This window comes from Callorhinus ursinus, unplaced genomic scaffold (genome assembly GCF_003265705.2).
Source record: "Callorhinus ursinus isolate GAN/ISIS: 27379988/994484 unplaced genomic scaffold, GSC_fseal_2.0 scaffold31, whole genome shotgun sequence".
Classification (NCBI taxonomy): Eukaryota; Metazoa; Chordata; class Mammalia; order Carnivora; family Otariidae; genus Callorhinus; species Callorhinus ursinus.
In genome coordinates this window covers 16215196-16239248 of record NW_027397093.1, presented here as the reverse complement: position 1 = coordinate 16239248, position 24053 = coordinate 16215196, and the positions used below count along the sequence as shown (strand labels likewise).

Genomic DNA, 24053 nt, shown 5'->3' with positions numbered 1-24053 from the left:
CTAAGGTACTAAAAATATTGGTTGGCTTTGACATTTTAAAGGATTTTATGGGGCACCTGGGTGGCTCAGTCAGTTAAGCATCTGCCTTCAGCTCAGGTCATGATCCCAGAGTCCCGGGATCGAGCCCTGTGTTGGGCTCCCTGCTCATCGGGGAGCCTGCTTCTCCCTCTGCCTCTTACTGCCGCTCCCCTTGTGCTCTCTCTCTCAAATAAATAAATAAATAAAATCTTAAAAAAAAAACCAAAATAAAGGATTTTATGGAACTTGGTTAATACTTGATTATCAGACCTTTAAAATACATGCCAACTATGGTGTTATGATTTTTAGATCACTCATTTGAAGTTATGCTTATTTTGTGACTGCTATGAATACAGGTATAGTAGAATAGATTAATTTAAAAGTATTGTGAACTTAAACTTAGTCATTCTTTTTTATTTCACTCTTAAATTACCTGTCCCAAAATGCTGACTTTCTATTTGACCCATTGCAAATGAGATCAGACATTTAACTGATCAGGTATTAACGGGCATTTGAGGTGTTTCTAAAATATTCTGTTATTACAAACCTTACTGCAATGAATAATTTTTACTCAAGTCACTTCACATATGTGGGCGTGGCCAGCAAGCAACTTAATGGTTTACAAACATACATCTAAAACACTAGCAGCAATATCTTACAGCGGAGAGACCTCCCTTGTAAGTTCCTGATTTGTAACATTGCCAAATGGCACCATTGCTGAAAGTACTCACTTGATCTCTAATAGATATAATCGAATTTGTTCTCTTTTTTCCTAAACCTGCTCCTTTTTTTGCATTACATATTTGGCTTAATGACTAACCATCTACATGTTCACCCAAAATGGAAAATTCATTCACCTTTATGCCTTCCTCTCACGCTTCTAGATTTCTTGTTATATGAGATCTGAGCACTCCTACCTCTCCATTTTCTTGGCTACTTCTGTAGTTGATGCCTTTGTCCTTTACTGGGACAATTTCAGTGTTCTCTCTGTTATCAGCAAGTATTTACTGTACTTCCTCTCCAGGTTGTGCACTGGGAATATAGTTGTGAGTGTCCCAGCTAGAAGAGAAGTCAGGATGTTGAACAATAACCTCTTAAGTGCAGTTTAAGTTTTCTTTCTAAAACCCTGATGATTCTCCTACTTAAATACATTTAGTGCTCTTCTCTATGTGTGATATATCTCACTCAGAACAAAACAAAACAAAAATAGAGAAGACCTCTTTGTGCCTTCCAAGTATAGATGAAGCCTAGCTTCTTTTTTTTTTTTTTTTGTGAGAGAGGGAGGAGGAGAGGGGTTGGGGGAGGGGTAAAGAGAGAGGGGGAGAGAGAGAGAATCTCAAGCAGACTCCCCACTGAGCACGGAGCCCGATGTCGGTCATGATCCCATGACCTGAGATCATGATTTGAGCCCAAATCAAGAGTCAGATACTTAACCCACTGAGCCACCCAGATGCCCCCCAAAAGATCACTTTCATCACTTACAAAGTTGATTCTGAAGAATCTATTAAGTTGTCCTTATATTGAACTCTGGCAGCAAATAGACCTACCCATCCAAAACCCAGCCACAAGTTCATGGAGAGGCAGAGGAGAACACAGGGAACACTGCTCCGAGGGAAGTTCATTCTGAGAGAGCAAAGAACAGTTGTATACTCTTGTTTCTGGTTTCTTTGCTCATGCTTAGAAAAAGCATACTTACCATGTTTAAGTAATGTTGCTTATATAGTTATTCATTTTTATTGCAGTATAGTGTTCCATTCTGTGTTTATATCACAATACATTAATACATTCTACTGTTTATTTTTTTAATTTTTATTTTTTTTATTTTTTATTTTTTTTTTAAAGATTTTATTTATTTATTTGAGAGAGAGAGAGAACGAGAGATAGAAAGCACGAGAGGGAAGAGGGTCAGAGGGAGAAGCAGACCCCCCGCCGAGCAGGAAGCCCGATGTGGGACTCGATCCCGGGACTCCAGGATCATGACCTGAGCCGAAGGCAGTCGCTTAAGCAACTGAGCCACCCAGGCGCCCTATTTTTTTAATTTTTAAAAAATATTTTATTTATCCATTTGTCACAGATAGAGAGAACACAAGCAGGGGGAGTGGCAGGCAGAGGGAGAAGCAGGCTTCCTGCTGAGCAGGGAGCCTGATGTAGAACTCCATCCCAGGACCCTGGGATCATGACCTGAGCCGAAGGCAGAAGCTTAACTGACTGAGCCACCCAGGCGTCCCTAATCCATTCTACTGTTAATATACACATTATCATAAATGTCTTTTGGTGAATATATGTGTGCATTCTAGTGAATAGATTCCTAGGAGTGGAATTGCTGGGTCATTAGAATACGTATGTTTAGCTCTCATGGATATTATTCAGCAGCTGTGGTTGTCCCAATTAAGATTCATCAGTAGTGTTTGTTCCACTGTTCCACTAGCTCCACATCCTTGCCAACACTTGATATTTTCTGTCTTGTTTTACTTGAATCTTTTTGTTGGGTGTGTAGCGGCATCACTACATTGGACTAATGAAATTGAGCTGCTACTTCTTTGCTTCTTAGTCATTTGGATATTGTCTTTGTCCATTTTGGGTTTTTCTGCCTTTTCATTATTGGCTTATAAGAGTTCATTACATTTTATTGATACAAATTTTTTTGTTGAATATATGATTGCTGATATCTTTACTTATTCCATGACAGCTTTTCACTCACTTTATCCTGGCTTTTAATGAACAGAAAGTTTTAACTTTAATTTCCAATTTACCAAAGCTTTCCTTTATGTCCTGGTTAAGAAAATTTTGTCTATTTTTTGCCAGTTCCAAGGTCATGAAGATGTTCTCTTTTGCTTCCTTCTTTTCTAAGATTTTATTTATTTGTTTGACAGAGAGACACAGCGAGAGAGGGAACACAAGCAGGGGGAGTGGGAGAGGGAGAAGCAGGCTCCCCGCTGAGCAGGGAGCCAGATGTGGGCCTCAGTCCCAGGACCCTGGGATCATGACCTGAGCCGAAGACAGATTTCTTAACTGACTGAGCTACCCAGGCATCCCTCTTTTGCTTCCTTCTTAAAAAGTTAATTTTTTAAGCCTTTCACATTTAGGTGTAAAGTATATCTGGAATTGACTTCTGTGTCTGGTGTGAGGAGTCAAGATTGATTCTTTTTTATATGGATCTCTAATTGACTGGCACCATTACTGAAATGACCATCCTTCCCGTTACTACGATCTCATCCATGTCATAAATCAGGTGATTGATTAATTCTGGGTCTACTTCTAGACTCTGTTTCATTCGTCCTTTTGTCTATCCTTGTGTCTAAACTCATCGTCAGTAGGCTTTATAATTGTTAACTGGTAGTATAAGTCCTTCAGCTTTGTTCTTCAGTAGTGATTTGTGCTATTTTTATTGTTCTTTGCATTTTCATTAACATTTTGAATCAGCTTGTAAATTTCCACGAAAACTCTGCTGGGATTTTATTGTGATTATGTTGAACCTATACATCAGTTTGGAAAGACTGGCATTTTTATAATGAAACTTGCAGTTCATGACCATGGTATACCTTGATATATGTCATTTAATTTCTTTCAGTAATATTTTGTAGTTTTCAATAAGGAGTTATTTCATTTGTTTTATTACTAGGTATTTGATATTTTTATTCCTAGGTGCTTGATATAGCCCTAGATATTTGATAGTTTTTTAGAATATTTATGATACTAGTATTAATGATTGAAGGCCATTTGCTTTGGTAACAAGAATACTGCTAAGCAAACATATATATATATTTTTAAAGATTTTATTTATTTATTTTCACAGAGAGAGAGATAGCGAGAGCAGGAACACAAGCAGGGGGAGTGGGAGAAGGAGAAGCAGGCTCCTTGCTGAGCAGAGAGCCCAATTTGGGGCTCAATCCCAGGACCCTGGGGTCATGACCTGAGCTGAAGGCAGATGCTTAACGGCTCAGCCACCAGGCACCCCTAAGCAAATATATTTCACGTATTTGTATGTTCCTTACATCAGAATTATTTTACTTATTGAGAGTTGGATGAGAAATAGAAAATACATTTACAGTTTTAAAATACTAATATTTTTGTTACTGCTTATATTAAACAAGCATACACTTCAAAAACAATTGTTAGAATTATTTTTCTAAAATATACTTAGCATATGCTATCTCTCAGTAAGTTAATTACTGTTGTCTGAGAGAAGTGAAAACAGTTTTTTACTTACCTTTTTTGGTCATAGATTACATTTTTGTCTCCCACAAAAACAGAATTTTTTTTTATGTACAACAGGTGGTTAGAGAGTCTCCCCAGAGATATCTTTTGGCCAAGAGATAAAATGGTATTTTTCTGCCAGGTTTAGTTCAGATTACTTTCTCTATATTAAAAAATATAGATAATTAAAGCCACTAACTTTATAATTCATAGGCATCTAAGAATTTGCTCTGGGCTAGGTATACCTCAAATGTATTTGTAATTAATTTACCATTTCAAGACATATTTTAAGTCATATAGGATTGTTTCCCTAATTATTGTATAATGTTAGAAATGGGAAGAAAAAGGGAAGGGGGTGCTTTTTAGAGACCTAGAGAGTAGGTGTATGATCAGGCTACACTTTTGCAAATAATTTTTAGTGTGTATAAAAACAAAAGTAAACAAACATGTAGATATGCTTCTGAGGGCAGAGTATTGAATTTTATATCTGTAGCTTGATGATTTGGGTATAGTACATCACACGTTTAATAAACCAAATGACTAAGTGAGCAGTTAGTGAGTTGGTTGCCAAAGTGAAAAAAATCTCTTATATTTACTCTAGTTAATAAGTTTTCCCAAAATATTGAAGGGTATTATTTGTTTGGTTATGTTATTATTATTAATTTAAGTCTTTTAAAAATGTATTTATTTATTTATTTGAGAGAGAGAGCTTGTGCATGTGAGCGGAGGGAATGGAGGGGCCGAGGGAGAAGGAGAGAGAGAATCCTAAGCAGGCTCCTCACCCAGTGCATGAGCCCGACCCGGGGCTTGATCTCATGACCCTGAGATCATGACCTGAGCCAAAACCCAAGAGTCAGATACCTAACTGACTGAGCCACCCAGGCACCCTATTTTTTTCAAGATTTTATTTTATTTATTTATTTATTTTTAAAGATTTTATTTACTTTTTTGAGAGAGAGAGACAGAGCACAAGATGGGGGAGGGTCAGAGGGAGAAGCAGACTCCCTGCTGAGCAGAGAGCCCTATGTGTGGCTCAGTCTTGGGACTCCAGGATCATGACCTGAGCCGAAGGCAGTCACTTAACCAACTGAGCCACCCAGGTGCCCCCAAGATTTTTTATTTTTAAATAATCTCTATACCCAGTGTGGGGCTCAAGCTTACAACCCTGAGATCAAGAGTCACATTCTTTGCTGACTGAGCCAGCCAGACACCCCTGTTGGGTTAAAATAAATAGCAGTGCACTAGAAAACACTGTAAAATGTGCTATTTGTTACCATGCTATCTTCTGAGCTAATGCACATTCTACCTGGAAAAATAATAATACCTCCAAAGGTTATGCTTGAAAAACTATAAAAGTTCAGTAGTAGTATATGATACAAACTGAACTGCTGACTGTTCATTGTTTTATGAATAGTGTAATAACAGACTAGTTCCGGAGATACCACTTCAGAATTGGTTGGCATACTTGTTTTTATTTTACTTTATCCATTTTAGTGGGAGTGGGGTGGGACAAGCCTCTCCTGGAGAGTGCTTTTTTTTATTTTAATTTTTTCATTTATTTTTAAGATTTTATTTAGAGAAAGAGTACACATGTGAGTGCTTGCCCGTGCATGGGCGAGGGCAGAGATGGAAGGATATGGACAGGCAGACTCCACACTCAGCCTGGAGCCAACTGGGTGCTCAATCCCACGACCCCAAGATCATCACCTGATCTGAAATCAATAGTCCGACATTAACTGACTGAGCCACCCAAGCGCCCCTGGCCACTGCTTTTTCAGTGTTTTTAAAGTCAGGTCTCATTTTGGTTTATGTTGTGTATGTCATATGGAACAAATTTTTGCCTCCAACTCCTTAAATTGAGGGCAGATGCTCTATGTCCTTAAATATGCCTTTAAGGAATCTCTTTGGATCACTACTGAGACTTCTGTAGCATGCCTCACCACACAGCTGACTATAGGGGGAAAAACTGTATGGTGTCTAGGATCCTTGCTTGTGTAAACCCGATATGTCAACAAAAACCATGCTGACTTTGATGGGTTCTGACCTGTGGGTGTTAATTTCTGGAATCTTGTCAATATGGTTCAAATCTTACCTTGTCATTTTGTGTATATCATCTTATCCAAGAAGGAAAGCTTGTGAAACTGCTTAACACCTTCATCTAGTGTCCGCATAATCCAGTATACTGTTATATAATGTATACAACATTATATACATTATATATAGTATGGTACATGTTTACTTTGCCATAGAACTTAATTCCATATCTCTCTTTGTTGGTCAACCTCTGTTTTTCGTTTTGTTTTGTTTTTATTACAGAGTAGTATTTTAAGAGTTGATGGTTTCAAAGCTGCAACATTCATTCTCCTTGTAAAGTAGCCAGTCATTGTTGCACTATGATGGATGTACAAGGAAGAGAGAAGGCGAGATCTTATCTTTTTGCGTTATTATTATACTAAAATAAGACACAGCTAGCAAATGAATCAAACTAATCAAACCAATTCAGGTCATTACTTTGATAATGACACTCAGTGTTCGAGTCATGAGTATCCAGAAAGTCTTGGCTAATTATCATTAGCTCTTCATGTCTGCTATGTAAAAAAACAAAATATAATCTTGCTCATTTCTGATTTAATTATTTTTTATTAATCCCGAGTCACAGGGGCACTGGGCTGCCTCAGTCAGAAGAGCATGCTAATCTTGATCTCAGGATTGTGAGTTCAAGCCCCATGTTGGGGTAGAGATTACTTAAAAAAATAGTAATAAACAAAAAAAAATACTGAGCCAGAGTTTTTATTTTTTATTTTTTATTTTTTTGGGGGGAGGCACAGAGGGAGAGGGAGAGAAAGAGTCCTTTTTGTTTTAAAGATTTTATTTATTTATTTCAGAGAGAGAGAACACTAGCACTTGAGCTGCCTGAGGTTGGGAGGGAGAGAGAGAATCCCAAGTAGACTTCTGGCTGAGCACAGAGCCTGACCCGGGGCTCAATCTCACGACCCCAAAGATCATTACCTGAGCTAAAACCAAGAGCCCTATGCTCAACCTACTGAACCACCGTAGGCGCCCCGGAGAGAGGGACTCTTAAGCAGGCTCCACACCCAGTGTGTGCTCAACATGGAGCTCAGTCTCACAACCCTGAGATTATGACCTGAGCCAAAATCAAGTTGGACACTTACCCAGCTGAACGACCCAGGTGCCCCTGAGTAACAGTTTTTAAAACAAAGTCATAATGTTCTCCTACAGAAAGAAAAGTGATTAGAAGTGAAATGTTTGTTTATTTATTTATTATTTTTTAGAAATTATGTGTTTAAATTACTTTAAAGCCCAAGCCTAGGATTTAGGACGTACTGGCACATGATAGGTGCTCAATAAATGTTTGGTGAGGGGCGCCTGGGTGGCTCAGTTGGTTAAGCGACTGCCTTCGGCTCAGGTCATGATCCTGGAGTTCCAGGATCAAGTCCCGCATTGGGCTCCCTGCTCAGCGGGGAGTCTGCTTCTCCCTCTGACCCTCCCCCCTCTCGTGTTCTCTCTCTCATTCTCTCTCTCTCTCTCTCAAATAAATAAATAAAATCTTGAAAAAAGAATAAATGTTTGGTGAACAAATGATTCAATGAATGAATGAAAAAATGAAAATCTTATAAAAAATGTTAAGATTTCCACACATTTTGCACATACCAGTGTATCTTTTTATTTTGTTTTATTTATTTATTTATTTAAAGATTTTATTTTTATTTATTTGAGAGAGAGCACGAGCAGGGGGAGGGAGAGGGGCATGGGAGAGGCAGACTCCCCACTGAGCAGGGAGCTGGATGTGGGGCACAGTCCCTGGACCCAGAGATCATGACCTGAGCCAAAGGCAGATGCTTACCTGACTGAGCCACCCAGGTGCCCTTGATTTTGTTTTTTAAAAGATTTTATTTTTAAGGGGCACCTGGGTGGCTCAGTCGTTTAGCGTCTGCCTTCGGCTCAGGTAATGATCCCAGTGTCCTGGGATCGAGCCCCGCATCGGGCTCCCTGCTCGGCAGGAAGCCTGCTTCTCCCTCTCCCACTCCCCCTGCTTGTGTTCCCTCTCTCGCTGTCTCTCTTTCTGTCAAATAAATAAATAAAATCTTGAAAAAAAATTTTATTTTTAAGTAATCTCTGTACCCAATGTGGGGCTAGAACTTAAAACCCTGAGATCAAGAGTCCCAGGATCTATTGACCCAGCCAGCCAGATGCCCTCAATGTATCTTTTTAAAAAGCACACTGGGGGGTGCCTGGGTGGCTCCGTTGGTTAAGCGACTGCCTTCGGCTCAGGTCGTGATCCTGGAGTCCCGTGATTGAGTCCCGCATCGCCCTCTTCCCTCTCGTGCTATCCTTCATTCTCTCTCTCTCAAATAAATAAATAAAATCTTTAAAAAAAAAAGCACACTGCAAATCATCATTATATCCTATATGTACTTAATATATTATCTTCACAACTAATACCCCAAAGCATTTTGGGTTTTTTTCTATGAATGTCATTTTCAAGTACCAAAGATTAGGATCATGGGATATCCATAACAGAAATTCAAGTAGAGGACTTGAAAAAAAGGCTTTTAGTAACGTAGACAGTGCTTTTTATTTTATTTTATTTTATTATTGTTATTTTTAAAGATTTTATTTATTTATTTGACAGAGAGAGAGACAGCGAGAGCAGGAACACAAGCAGGGGGAGTGGGAGAGGGAGAAGCAGGCTTCCCGCGGAGTAGGGAGCCCGATGCGCGGCTCGATCCCAGGACCCCGGGATCATGACCTGAGCCGAGGGCAGACGCTTAACGACCAAGCCACCCAGGTGCCCTAGACAGTACTTTTTAAAATATGTGTTAAAAGAGCTGCTACCTATGTTGCTTAAAATTATTGGCATATGCACTTGTGATTGTGAGTGATACCATGATGCAAAGTTTGAACAGCTCAAAATCATGTAATTTTCTAATTGTAAATGGAAAAACAGTTCTAGAAGGATACCTACCAAACAAAACTGTTGAAAGTGTTTACCTCTAAAGATAGGGTTTTTGCATGGAGGAAGGGCATATTAGGAAATATGTGATTTTAAATTTTTACTTAAATTTTTCTATGTGGTTTGGATTTTTATATAATGAACTTATGTTACCTTAAAAAGTAATGCAGCATACTAAGTCAAAGTTATATAATTTCCATTTAGAAAGTTTAGGAGCAGAAAAAAAATAAACTATAATTCTACTACTTAGAGGCAACAGTCATGGATATATTGGCATATTTGCTTCCAGTATTTTTTTCTTCATTTAAAAAATAACATAGCTGAAGTTAAATGTGTTTCTTCTCCTTTTTTCATATTTTCCCTTGTAATTAACATTTTATAAAGATTTAAAAACTGTGCAAAATACTCTTTTAGGTAAATGAACATAACCCTACTAAATTATTTTTCATTGCTGACTGCTTCAATCTCTTACAGTTTTTTGTGTGATAGTGAACTTTTTTCAGGATAAATCTTGGTTTACATTTCAGATTATTTTCTTGACACTGGAATCATTAGTCCTTCATTTCATGCTAAAAGTATTAGCATACCCAAAATATTTAGTGTTTTTCTTTTTTTTTAAAGATTTTATTTATTTATTTGAGAGAGAGAGAATGAGAGACAGAGATCACGAGAGGGAAGAGGGCAGAGGGAGAAACAGATTCCCTGCTGAGCAGGGAGCCCGATGCGGGACTCGATCTTGGGACTCCAGGATCATGACCTGAGCCGAAGGCAGTCGCTTAACCAACTGAGCCACCCAGGCGCCCTATTTAGTGTTTTTCTAATGAGTTTTTGCCTAATGGTTTCTAAATCTTTACCACTTTTAGAAACCAAGGTTTGTATTTATAGTACATGTATTTTTTGGAAAGTCAGGTTTATTTTCTTCTCCGAAAATGAGAAGCTGAAGTTTCTATTACATTCTTTTTGTTTAACACATCTTAGTTGCCTTCTCAAAGATGGTGATTGAGGTAGCATTTCAGCATATCTCCTAACTAATGACTGGATATTAGCTAGATATCAAATTAGGTACTTGGTGAACTTTTAGCTACCACGGAAAAACCAGAATTTTAAAATTACTATTATTTTTAAAAAAGATTTTATTTATTTATTTGACAGAGAGAGACACAGCGAGAGAGGGAACACAAGCAGGGGGAGTGGGAGAGGGAGAAGCAGGCTTCCCGCAGAGCAGGGAGCCTGATGTGGGGCTCGATCCCAGGACCCTGGGATCATGACCTGAGCTGAAAGCAGATGCTTAACGACTGAGCCACCCAGGCGCCCCTAAAATTACTATTATTATATTAGATTAGTTTTTTAGTCCTGCTAAACTTTCCACGTATTTTTTTGGTTGCTAGAGAAGAATTCCTAAGATGAATTTGATCTTAGTTTGAATGATCCCAACACTCATAAAATATTTCAGTAATCACAAAAATAGAACTTATACATTAGATTTTTTAAAGATTTATTTATTTATTTTTGAGAGAGAGTGAGGGGGATGGGCAGAGGGAGAGAAACTCAAGTAAACTTCTGGCTGAGTGGGGAGCCCCCTGGGGGGCTCTGTCTCACAACGCTGAGATCATGATCTGAGCCAAAATCAAGAGGCAGCCACTCAACCGAATGAGCCACCCAGGCGCCCTACACTGGAGGTTTTTTAATATGGATGGCCTTTAGTATTCTGTGATCCCATTCCCTCAAAATTTTATGCAACATATATATATATGTTATGCCAGTATGGCTAACATACAGTGTTATATTAGTTTGCAACATATTATTTTTATGTACATTTTTCTGGAGAGATGGTCCATAGTTTTTATTAGATTTCATAGAAATGTAAGTCATGTCTTCTACTCCCCAAAAGAAAAACATGTAAGAGAATCACACCACTCCTTTAAGGCCCTGAAGGAATGAAATTGAGAAGTGTTCCTAGGGTTCAAGAAAAAGCGGTTATACTGAGTTTTGCTATTCCAAGTGGTCATCAGTGTGAGATTGGATCTATTTGTAACATTGTGCCAGACCTGGGAAGGAGGGATGCCATACAGAGCAGTAGTGATGTCTATAAAAGGCCTGGCAGTGTGCCTGCTACATACTAGGTGCCTAAAGGTGGTGGTTGTTATACCCTTGAAGAGATTTGTATATTCATTTCATTACTTTCAGCCATTTCCCTCTTGCCACTTGATTCATGTTATTTAGAGCAAAGTAATTGAAGTCCTCAGAAGTAGCCAGTACACACCATTTTGTAACATCTGCAAAAGCATTTTTCCTGCAGGAGGATTAAGATGTCTTATGAGTGAATTGGTTTCACTGTTTCCATGTGATACAGAATTATAGTTGTGGTTTCCAGTGAGACAAGGATGGTACAGTTATTTTCTTGCCTTTGTATAATGAGAGGGTTTTAGTGTTTCTGCTGTATTCTAGACATTTACACTGCGCAGCTTGTTTTCATATCAGATTTCATATGCAACACCATTCTGTGGTGAGTTTTCTGTTAAAGAGCAAAAGCAGGATCAAGGCAAAGGAAGTGGGAAGACAAGACAGTGGAAGTCCACAGTTTACGCAAAGCATGAAATTTTGGATGGAGTTGATAGAGTTTAGATTCAGAAAGAAAAGTGTGTGCATGGGGGGAGGTGGTGCACCTGGGTGGCTCAGTCGGTTGGGCGTCAGCCTTCAGCTCTGGTCTTGGTCTCCAGGTCCTGGGATGGAGCCCCGCATCTGGCTCCCTGCTCAATGGGGAGCCTGCTTCTCCCTCTCCCTCTGCCCCTCTGCTCTCTTTACGTGCGTGCTCTCTCTCTTTCTCTCTCACTCTTATCTCAAATAAATAAAAAATCTTAAAAAAAAGAACAGTGTGTGTGTGTGTGTTCTATACCTGCAGGAATAAGTAACTTGTCTAGGAGTTAATTCAGAATTGTAGGGAGATTGGTCTACTAGGCAACATAGAAATTAAAATGCCTCCTTTATTCACCTAATTCCATTTTCTGGTGCATTATGAGATGTTAAAACAAACAAAAATCAATAAAACAAGGAAAACATAGCTTTTCTCTCTTTTTTCAAAGAACTTATAACTTAGGGAACTCTGTCTTCATTGCTCATTATGTACATAAGATTTTGATGAAATTTAAATTTCTTTGACTTGAAATAGGAAATTGGCAAAGGAAAGAAAGAAGAAAGAATGAACATTTATTGAGGGTCTACTATGGACCAGACACTGCTAAAAGGCTTAATATTATCATATTCGATCCTGACAGTGACTGATATATAAGTATTAGGACTGTCATTTTGTGGACTGGGAAATAGAAACCCACTTTAAAAATTGTGTTTAATTCTCCATGGCTAACAAGTAGTAGAGGTACTTTTTTCACTGTGATAAAGGAGAATTAATCTCTTTTTTTAAAAAAATGGAGATAGAGTTCACATAATAAAATTCACTCTTTTTTTTTTTAAGATTTTATTTATTTATTTGACAGAGACACAGTGAGAGAGGGAACACAAGCAGGGGGAGAGGGAGAGGGAGAAGCAGGCTTCCTGCTGAGCAGAAAGCCCTATGTGGGGCTCGATCCCAGGACCTGGGATCATGATCTGAGCTGAATGCAGACACTTAACGACTGAGCCACCCAGGTGCCCCCAAAATTCACTCTTTTAAGAGTGCACAAGTCAGTGATTTTTTAATATATTTACAAGGTTGTGCAACCATCACCACAATCTAACGCTGGAACATTTTCATTATTCCATTAGAAATCCTATGCCACTCAGCAGTCACTCCATTCTCCCCTCCCCCAGCTCCTGGCAACCACTAATCTCCTTTTTGTCTCTGTGGATTTGCCTATTCTGGACATTTCATGTAAATGGAATCATACAGTATTTGGTCTTTTGTGTCTGGCTTCTTTCACTTAGCATAATGCTTTCAAAGTTCATCCATGTTGTACCATATATCAGTACTTTGTTCCCTTTTATGGCTGAATAATATTTCGTTGTATGAATAAACCACATTTTGTATAAACATTCATCAGTTGATGGACTTTTAGGTTGTTTCCAATTTTTGCCTATTATGAGTAATACTGTTATGAACATCTGTGTACAGGTTTTTGTATAGACATGTGTTTTCAGTTACACTGTGTATATTCCTAGAAGTAGAATTGCTGGGTCAAATGGTAACTGTCTAAATTTAAGGAATTACCAAAATGCTTTCCAAAGTAGCTGTACCATTTTGGATTCCAACCAGCATTTTTATGAGGGTACTAATTTTTCCACATCCTCACCAACACTTGTTATTATCTAACTTTTTTATTATTGCCATCCTAGTGAGTGTGAAGTGGTATCTCATGATGGTTTTGATTTGCATTTCTCTAATGATTAAGGAGGTCAAGCATCTTTTCATGTGCTTCTGGACTATTTGTGTATCTTCTATGAATACTTTGCAATTCTGTTTTAGTCCGTTCGGGCTGCTATAACAAAATACTACAGACAGGTAGCTTATGAAAAACAGGAAAATATTGCGCAAAGTTCTGGAGGCTGGGAAGTCCAAGATCAAGGTGCCAGTGTGGTCAAATTCTGGTGAAGGCCTTCTTCATGTTCATAGTTGGTGTCTGCTCACTGTGTCCTCACTTAGTGAAATAGGCTAGGGATCTCTGTGGAGCTTCTGTTATAAGGCACTAATCCCACTCATGAGGGTTTCACTCTTAAGCACTTCCCAAAGGTCCCATCTTCTAATATCACACTGGGCATTGGGATTTCAGCATAGATTTTGGGGGGGACACAAACATTCAGACCGTAGCAATGTCCTTTGTCCATCTTTAAATTGGTTTATTTGTTTTCTGTTGAATTGCAAGTGTTCTTTATATGTTCTGTATACTAGACTCCAATCAGATAGATCATCTACAAATATTTTTCTGAGAGCTGTCTTTCACTCTTGTGATAGGTCCTTTGAAACACAGAAATTTTCAGTTTTGATGAATTCTATTTTATTGTATTTTTGTCTTTGGTTGCTGTGCTTAATCTCTTTATTTTGTCTTTCAATTCTAAGTGAAGTTTTGTAGAAATGTCACTGGCTTGACTGAAGAGGATTTTTTTTTTTCCCCTTCATTTCCCTCCCTATGCAGTGCCTGGCACTTGGTAGCCACCAAACAAATGTTGGTTGAATTGAATGATACTGATCATAGATGTGGAACTTGTATGCAGTAAACATTGACATCTGAAGGGGTTAATAACAACTATCATGTTTTGAGTACTTACTAAGTGCCCAATACTGTTTTAAGCACTGACATAACTCATTGTCTCATTTAATCCTTACAACAGTCCTATGAAATACACATTCTTCCCCCAAGGTATAAAGTAAGACACTGAAGCTTGGAGAGGCCAAGTAGCTTGTCTAAGACCAAACAGTTGATCTGGGATTAGAACCCTTGGCTTGGGTGGTGTGTGCTCATTTTCACCACCATGTTCTTGAGCTAGGGCAACAATCAAAATGTGAAGAACCCAGAGGATGGAAAGGAGTGGGACCAAGAGGCGGACTTGTGAATAGTCCGGTTTAGGATATTGATGATATCTTTCAGACTAGTGAGACTTTTTTTTTAAAGATTTTATTTATTTATTTGAGAGAGAGAATGAGATAGAGAGAGAGCACGAGAGGGGAGAGGGTCCGAGGGAGAAGCAGACTCCCTGCCGAGCAGGGAGCCCGATGCGGGACTCGATCCCGGGACTCCAGGATCATGACCTGAGCCGAAGGCAGTCGCCCAACCAACTGAGCCACCCAGGCGCCCCGGACTAGTGAAACTTTGAAAGAGAGGTTGTGGAAGAGTCTAATGGGTTCATTTTGCAAAAGTATCCTTCATGTTTGACCTGAATCAAATCTTGAAATGCTCTGAGTTTGCCAGTTCCACTGTTTCTATATTTTACTTTCAAGGTTACATTTCTCTTTAACCATCTTTTTAGCTCTTTCCCTCCATTTTATACTTTTACTAAAATATTTTTACCCTCCCTGGACCTCATTCCCCTCTGAGTCTTGGTATGCTAATTCTACACTATCATGGTAATTTTTCACTCTTCTATGCCTCTAAGCAGATGTTTTTATATTTTGTGTAGCTTTTCTAATTGTCTTTAGCAGGATGGTTGATCCAAATGACCAATTCTATTATCAGTGGAAGTGAACGTTTCATATTCTTTTTAACTAATAAATGTAAGATTGTGTTATAATGAAATGGTGGAATTAGAATGCCCAACTGTAGCAGAAATCTTGTTAATACTAGAGAGGTTCTAATGTCTCTAAATAGTGTGTGCTTGAATATCTTCAGTTTTTATATTAAGTGAATTTTAATTGCTCATTACATTTTTTTCATTACCTTTTTAAAAATTCCAGTATAGGGCGCCTGGGTGGCTCAGATGGTTAAGCATCTGCCTTCGGCTCAGATCATGATCCGAGGGTCCTGGGATCGAGTCCCGCATCGGGCTCTCTTCTCCTTGGGAGCCTGCTTCTCCCTCTGCCTCTCTCTCTCTCTCTCTTTCATGAATAAATAAATAAAATCTTTAAAAAATAAAAATAAAAATTCCAGTATAGTTAACATACTGTGCTAAATTAGTTTCTGGTGTACAATATAGTGATTCAACAATTCTGTATATCACTCAGTGCTCATCATGATGAGTGTAATCCCCATCACCTATTTCACCCATCCCCCCACTCACCTCCCCTCTGGTAACCATCTGTTTGTTCTCTATAGCTTTGAGACTCTTTTTTGCTTTGTCTTTTTTTTCTTCCCCTTTGTTTCTTAAGTTCCACATATGAGTGAAATCATATGATGTTTATCTTTCTCTGACTTATTTCACTCAGCATTATATTCTCTAGATCCATCCATGTAGTTGTAAATGGCAAGATTTCATTCTTTTTTATGGCTGACTAATATCTTTATCCGTTCATCTATTAATGGGCACTTGGGCTGCTACCATAATTTGGCTATTGTAAATAATGCTGCAATGAACATTGGGGTGCGTATATCCTTTCAAATTACTGTTTTCGTGTTCTTTGGGTAAATACACAGTAGTGGAATTACTGGATCATAGGGTAGCTCTAGTTTAAATTTTTTGAGGAACCTCCGTACTGTGTTCTACAGTGGCTGCACCGGTTTGCATTCCCACCAGCAGTTCATGAGTGTTCCTTTTTCTCTACATCCTTGCAAACAGTTGTTTCTTTACATTTTTTTCTTTTAAGATTTCATTTAATTTATCTGAGAGAGAGAGAGCACGAGCAGGGCAGGGAGGAAGGGAGGGCCAGGGCAGAGGGAGTGGGAGAAGCAGACTCCCTGCTGAGCAGGGAGCCCAACATGGGGCTCCATCCCAGGACCCTGAGATCATGATATGAGCAGAGAGCAAACACTCAACTGGCTAAGCCACCCAGGCGCCCTACTTTTTTTTTTATTACAGTGTTTTTTTGTATACAGTTTTCTTAACTAGTGACAGTCATGGTTTTCTGTTGCTGCAATGGAAGCACCTATAAGCCAAGTGCCATATCACATACTCTTCATAGTCATTTAACCCTAATGTCAGCATTTTCCTTCACTGAGTCTTTGGGAGGTTGACTTGCTCAAGGTCCCATATTTAATAGCATCACTGGGATTTGGACCCACCAGGGACATACTGATCTTGTTTAAAATAATATTTTGAGGGGTGCTTGGGTGGCTCAGTCAGTTAAGCATCGACTCTTGATTTCGGCTCAGGTCATGATCTCAGAGTCCTGAGATCGAGCCCCACATCTAACTCCAGGTTCAGCGTCTGCTTGAGATTCTCTCTCCCTCTCGCTCTGCTCCTCCCTACTGCTTACGGGCATGCTCGCTCTCTCAAATAAATAAATAAATATTTTTTAAAAACCCATAAGAACCATTTATTTATTTATTTATTTATTTATATATTTTTTAAAGATTTTATTTATTTGACAGAGAGAGATACAGCAAGAGAGGGAACACAAGCAGGGGGAGGGGGAGAGGGAGAAGCAGGCTTCCCGCCGAGCAGGGAGCCCAATACGGGGCTCGATCCCAGGACCCCGGGATCATGACCTGAGCCAAAGGCAGACGCTTAACAACTGAGCCTCCCAGACGCCCAGAACCATTTATTTATTTTAAAAAACAAGAGCTAATGTGCTTATTGACTAACTATTTAGAAGTTAGGGAAATCAAACATTTTGGGGGGAAAGTTGCATTTTCTTAACTAGTATTAAGATCAAGTCCCACATCAGGCTCCCGGCTCAGCGCGGAGCCTGCTTCTCCCTCTGACCCTCTCCTGTCTCATGCTGTTTCTCTCTCTCTCTCTCAAATAAATAAATACATAAATAAAATATCTATGGGAGCACCTGGCTGGCTCAGTCTTTAGAGCATTCCATTCTTGATTTTAGGGTTGTGAGTTGGATCCCCATGTTGACTGTAGAGATTACTTAAAAATAAAAGTCTTTAGGGGCACCTGGGTGGCTCAGTTGGTTCAGCATCTGCCTTTCTGCTCTGGTCATGATCCCAGAGTCCTGGGATCAAGCCCGGGGTTGGGTTCCCTGCTCGGTGGGGAGCCTGGGTTTCCTTCTCCTCTGTCCCGCCCCCACTTGTCCTCTTTCTCTCTCTCAAAATAAATAAACAAAATCTTAAAAAAAAAAAAGTATCTATGGAAACTCCATTAGAATAATTTATGCTAAAACATACCTATTAAAAATAGGCAAGTTTTTCATTTAAGTCATCAGTTAGCACAATTATAAGCTTGAGCTCTATACCTGTTGATTTTTTTTTTAAGATTTTATTTATTTATATGAGAGAGAGTGTGGGGGGGGTGGGGAAGGGCAGACAGGGAGAGGAAGAGAGAGAATCTCATGCACACTCCCTGCTGAGCACAGAGTCAGACGCTGGGCTGTATCCCAGCACTCTGAGATCATGACCTGAGCTAAATCAAGAGTCGGTCGCTCAACCTCCCGAGCCACCCAGTCACTCCTATACTTGTTGATTTCTAAGGTGAAATGTGATGAAAATAACCTTTTTGGCCTTTTGTTATGGCAAGTCTCCTGACTTCACAAGGTATTTCTAAAGGGCTTTACATTGCAAAAGTTTAAAAAGATCCCCTTCAAACACGGAAATGGTAGCATGTTAGAACTGTCTCTAGTAAGAACCTTGAGGACCATTTATTTATTTTATTTTAAGTAAGAGATAATGTGCTCATTGAGTAAGTGTTTGGCTGTCAGGAAAATCAAACAGACTTTGGAAAAAATTTTGATTTTAGGCATTCTCTTATAAATATTACAGGCTGAATGGCAAGTTTTTCGGGTTTTGTTTTTCTGGTTCTTCCTGAAAAAAATGATAATTCCTGTCTTCTCTCTAGCCAAGTTAAGCTCCATGGAAAATAATTATTCATTAAATCAGAGATCCCAAAGGTATTAAGAAGTGCCTCCAATATAGTGGGTATTCTCTATTTTATTTCTGGAATGAACAAAGGATACCCCTTATTCCAAACATCAAAAGCATCTGTCCGGTACAGTTACTCAGCCTAAGGAATAACTTATTTCCTGGCAGACAAGTTTGCTTCTCTATGGGTTGTGTGAAACTTTAATAAATAACCTCGAAAACTAAGAGAGTTAACCCATCTTGGGGCACCTGGGTGGCTCAGGTCATGATCCCAGCCTTCGGCTCAGGTCATGATCCCAGCAATCCTGGGATTGAGCCCAGCATCACATCAGGTTCCCTGCTCAGCAGGGAGCTTGCTTCTGCCTCTCCCCCCTCCCCAGTTCATGCACGTGCACACACACACACACACACACACACTCTCTCTCTCTCTCTCTCTCTCTCTCGTTCTTTCAAATAAATAATCTTTTTTTTTAAAGGAGTTAACCCTTCTTGAATAACTGATCTTTTTTTTAAGATTTTATTTATTTTTTGATAGAGAGAGACAGTGAGAGAGGGAATACAAGCAGGGGGAGGGGGAGAGGGAGAAGCAGACCCCCCGCGGAGCAGGGAGCCCGACATGGGGCTCAATCCCAGGTCCCCGGGATCATGACCTGAGCCGAAGGCAGACACTTAATGACTGAGCCACCCAGGCGCCCTTGAATAACTGATCTTAACAAAAATTTTACATACATTCATTTCTAAAATATGCTTTTCTCTGATTAGGAGACTTCTACAAGGGTGCTTTCTACCTTAAAAACCAGGGTTTTCGGGATCTAAGCCAAACCAGTCACCTCTCCTAAGTTCTTCCTTGAAAAAGTAGCTGATATTTGTGAAGATTTAACAGGAGCGTCCTTGTTGCCTTTTGAAAGGATTAATTATGGAACACTGAAGGATGGAACAAAGAAAGCCACATTTCAAACTGGAATGGTAGAGAAGAATTGAAAGCTGGTTACATCTCTTCATGTGCAAGCTCAGGGACCAGTCTTTTATATGCCTTGTCCCCTTTGCCTCTTCACAGGCATACTCTAGTGTGACTTTTCCTTAGCCACGATGTGTCCCTGCACATGCTGTTACCTTCATCTGGGGCACATCCCTTTCTTCCCTCCCTTTAAATTTCATCAACTCCTGCTTATCCTCTTTAGGATTCAGTGAAAAAGTCAATTCCCTGGGAAGCCTTCTCTGCCTTTCATAGCTTTCTGGGCACATCCCCATTCTATAGTGCATCATGATTGTCAGTTTGTGTCTCTCTTGAGTTGGTAGGCTCTGGGGTGCAGGCCCAGTACCAGTTTTTTTTTTTTTTTTAAGATTTTATTTTTCCATTTGAGAGAGAGAGAGGTCATGAGCAGGGGAAGGGGCAGAGGGGGAAGGAGAGGCAGACTCTCCACTGAGCAGGGAGCCTGACGGCGGGACTCAATCCCAGGACCCTGAGATCGTGCCTGAGCTGAAGGCAGACACATACCTGACTGAGCCACCCAGGCACCCCATGGCCCAGCACCATTCTGCACATTGGAAGTTCCCCAACATTTATTAAGTCATTGTATGGGTTTTGAATTATTATTTTTTATTATCAAGTTGCTCAAAGGTTTAAACGGGGGAAGTTCATTACAATGAACTAACAAATTTTAAAGACAGTATTTTTGGATGTGGGGTCTTTTAAGGTTCAACAATTTTGATTTTGCTAAACGTCAGGGATAACTAGATCTAACTTACTCAGAAAGAAGTTGTGTGGGTGTAAACTTACTCAGAAAGAAGTTGTGTGGGTGTAAAATGATTTAAGCTTCTCAGTGAAACAATAAATTTTTATGATTTTGCTATTAGATTTGATGAGACAGTGGGATTATCTAAAAACGGAGGGCACAATGCTATCTAGTGTCAGTTCTCTAGCATGAATGACAGGGAGAAGGAGCCCAAAGATACAGAACTTCCTTTTTAAAAAAAGGATATTGATTCCAAAATACACAGGATAAGTAATAAGAAGCAAACTTCAATGTATCATTCATAAAAGGGGACATTTTTCTAAATAGCATCATCCTTTGTGATTTCTTTTTTTTTTTTTGACAAAAACCCATAGATACTCTTATTGGATTTCTCTGTCCAAATTATGGATCTAGACTGTAATGGAGTAAGGCTTGTCGATTTCAAATTAGTACTGAAAAGGGCTGAGAAATTGAGGAGAGGTGATAGTTCAGCCCCATTAGTGTCTGGCATTATCTCTGGTCCCCTCATTGTCAATAGTTCTCACTCGGCAACTATTGAAGACCCTCGCTCACTTGTTCCTTAATTCTTGTTATTGAAGAGCAGTTATTTTTACCAGCAGGAGGGAATGGGGTAGTCACTAGGTAGACCTGGCCCCTTAGAAGGAAAAAGGGCTACTGCAGATAAGCCTCAGGGAAGGAAGTGGGGGAGGGAAGCCAGGAAAATGTTGTGTGAGGAGATCGCCCCCCCCACACCCAGACTATTTTTGTTTGCCCAATCACCCAGGAAGATCTCCTGTTAATCTGTAGTTTCTGTGTCTCCTAAGAAATAAAACCAAGCTAACTTAAAGATCTTCGTTAGAATTGTGAAAAGAATGAGCCGTCCCTTTCTCATTCTTAATGATTGGAAATTTATAAAATACGGTCTTGAAATATCTTTACCCAGGTGTCACAGCAAAAGCTATGTCCACCCCCCCCCCCAACGATATGGGAGAAGAGAAATATAGAAGGATTTCATGGGAGAATAGAGTGTGGCTAATACTGGAAGGATTTTGTGCTGGAGAGGTGTCAGGTTTGAGGAACAATGATCACTTGAGATTACCTTAGAAGAAAACTCCTAGGCAGTGCTTGTATATGTAGTTTCTCTTTCTTTCCTTCTTTCTTTCTTCCTTTCTTCCTTCCTTTCTTTCTTTCTCTTTCTTTCTTTCTTTCTTTCTTTCTTTCTTTCTTTCTTTCTTTCTTTCTTTCTTCTTTCTTTCTTTTTTCTTTCTTTCTTTCTCTCTCTCTCTTTCTTTCTTTCTTTCTTTCTTTCTTTCTTTCTTTCTTTCTTTCATCTTTCTTCTTTCTTTCTTTCTTTCAAGATTTTATTTATTTATTTGGCAGAGAGAGACACAGCGAGAGAGGGAACACAAGCAGGGGGAGTGGGAGAGGGAGAAGCAGGCTTCCCATGGAGCAGGGAGCCCGATGCAGGGCCCCGGGATCATGACCTGAGCCGAAGGCAGGTGCTTAACGACTGAGCCTCCCAGGTGCTCCTGTTTGTGTAGTTTCTTATGGATGCAGAGTGCTTTATGCTTAGAAAGAGAAGTAGAATTTTGAAATTATCCATTAATTTATCTCTGAGGGCACCAAATTTATTTTTTTAAAAGCATACCTAATGTAAGGTTCATTTAAATACCAGTCTTGCAGAAATCTGAGCCGCTACTCCTTTATCCTAAGTGTGTGGGGTGCCTGGGTGGCTCAATAGGTTAAGCATCTGCCTTCAGCTCAGGTCCTGATCCTGGGGTCCTGGGATCCGAGCCCCGAGTTGGGCTCCCTGCTCAGCATAAGAGTCTCCTCTCCCTCCCCCCGCTTGTGCTCTCTCTCTCTCTCTCTCAAAAAAATAAAACAAAACAAAAAAACCCTTAGTGTGTGGTTTTGAAGATGTTTCAATCTTAAAGGTTATTAGGAGGAGTTATAGAGAAAGCAGTGTAGACGGTTGGTTATACCTCAGCTCAAGTTAAGTTCTTACTTGTACAATGTGAATTAAGTAATTTTATCACTTTAAGCCTAGTTTACCAATGAAATAATGTAGTTAGACTCAGTTTTCTTTTTAGTTCTTTAATTGTGATTTTTAAGAGAAAAGAGATCTCATTTTGTAATATTTGAAATAACCTAATACTCTAGAGTTATCACAAAATTAAATACATCTCATGCAACTTAATCATGATTCCTTGTGAGAAAAACAAATGGATTTAAGAGACAAAAATAGGTTCTGAATAAGTAGGACTACAACACAGGGTTTCTTAGTTTCTGACCTGCCATTCTTCCAGCAGAATCTAGTTGTATGCACTTTGCCTTAAATAATAAGAGAATGGGAATGGCTCTCCTGCCCTCCAGTTTCTCTGCTAGTAATGTCTGATTATTTTCTCCATCAAAGCTCGCCATCACCTAAGCCCTGATCTGAAGACCGTCAAATCACTAAGTATAGGATTTAGAGCAGATGGTCACTACCAATATAGGTTAGCAATCTATTCTGTGTTCAAACAAGTGCAGATCTTCATAGCGTAGTATCAGTTGGATATTTTGAGTTAATGTTAGCTCTGGTCACTTTAATTAACCCTCATAATTTAGCTGAGATGAGCTGTGTCTTCATTTATTAATTCATTTTACAGAACACTACACACAGACCTCTAGTGTTTGCTTAGTTTGCCAAGTGCAGTGTTGTATGGCTTCATGAGTATTTCATGCAGTGAAAATGCTTGTCAATGGGGCTTTAAAAAGTGGGCTTCTCACTGATGGGGATATTCAGTACACCTAACACTTTGAGCCTGATTTTTTTTTTGTTTTATTGAGACACACATGGATCACACAGGTAATAGATTGCTTTTAATTTTATAATTATATGTATTATATATCATGGACCACTTTACTAAATATTGAGCAATCAAGCTGGGGAAATGTTGATGCTTTTTAAAAGTTATATTCGAGGGTGTCTGGGTGGCTCAGTCGTTAAGCGTCTGCCTTCGGCTCAGGTCATGATCCCAGGGTCCTGGGATCAAGCCCCGCATCGGGCTCCCTGCTTGGCGGAACCTGCTTCTCCCTCCCCCACTCCCCCTGCTTGTGTTCCTGCTCTCGCCATCTCTCTGTCTGTCAAATAAATAAATAAAATCTTAAAAAAATAAAAATAAATAAAAGTTATATTCAGGTATTCAAGGGGGAGAGGCATAATTTGTAATGGACATGCAAGGAACTTTAAGAAATGTAGGGCTGTCCTTTTGTGCACTGCTGACATGAATGTAAAATGGTATAGCCACTCCAGAAAGTTTGGTGGTTCCTTAAATATTTAAACAGAATTATCATCTGATCCAGCAGTTCTTCTCCTAGATATATATTTAAAAGAATTGAAAGCAGGGACTCAAATAGATACTCGTACCCATGTTCACAGCAGCATTACTCACGATAGACAGAAGGTGGGAACGACCCAAATGTACATCAACAGAAGAATAGATAAACAAGTTTGGTGTATATACACACAGTGAAATACTGTTGAGCCTTCAAATGGAATGAAATGCTGATATATCTTACAATATGGGTGAAGCGTGAAAACATTATGCAAAGTGAAATAAGGCAGACACGGAAGGACAAATATCATGCGATACCACTTATATGAGATACTAGAATAGGTGAATTTATAGGGACAAAAAGCAAAATAAAAAGTAGCGAGGGCTGAGAGAGGGCAAATGAAGAGTTATTGTTGAATGG

General features: G+C 39.4%; 1 protein-coding gene across 1 annotated transcript in view; it reads left to right on the top strand.

Moving 5' to 3' along the window:
* The window catches only part of TET1 (tet methylcytosine dioxygenase 1), a 128704-nt gene that overhangs the window by 3379 nt on the left and 101272 nt on the right, over nt 1-24053 (top strand). The window lies entirely within an intron of this gene.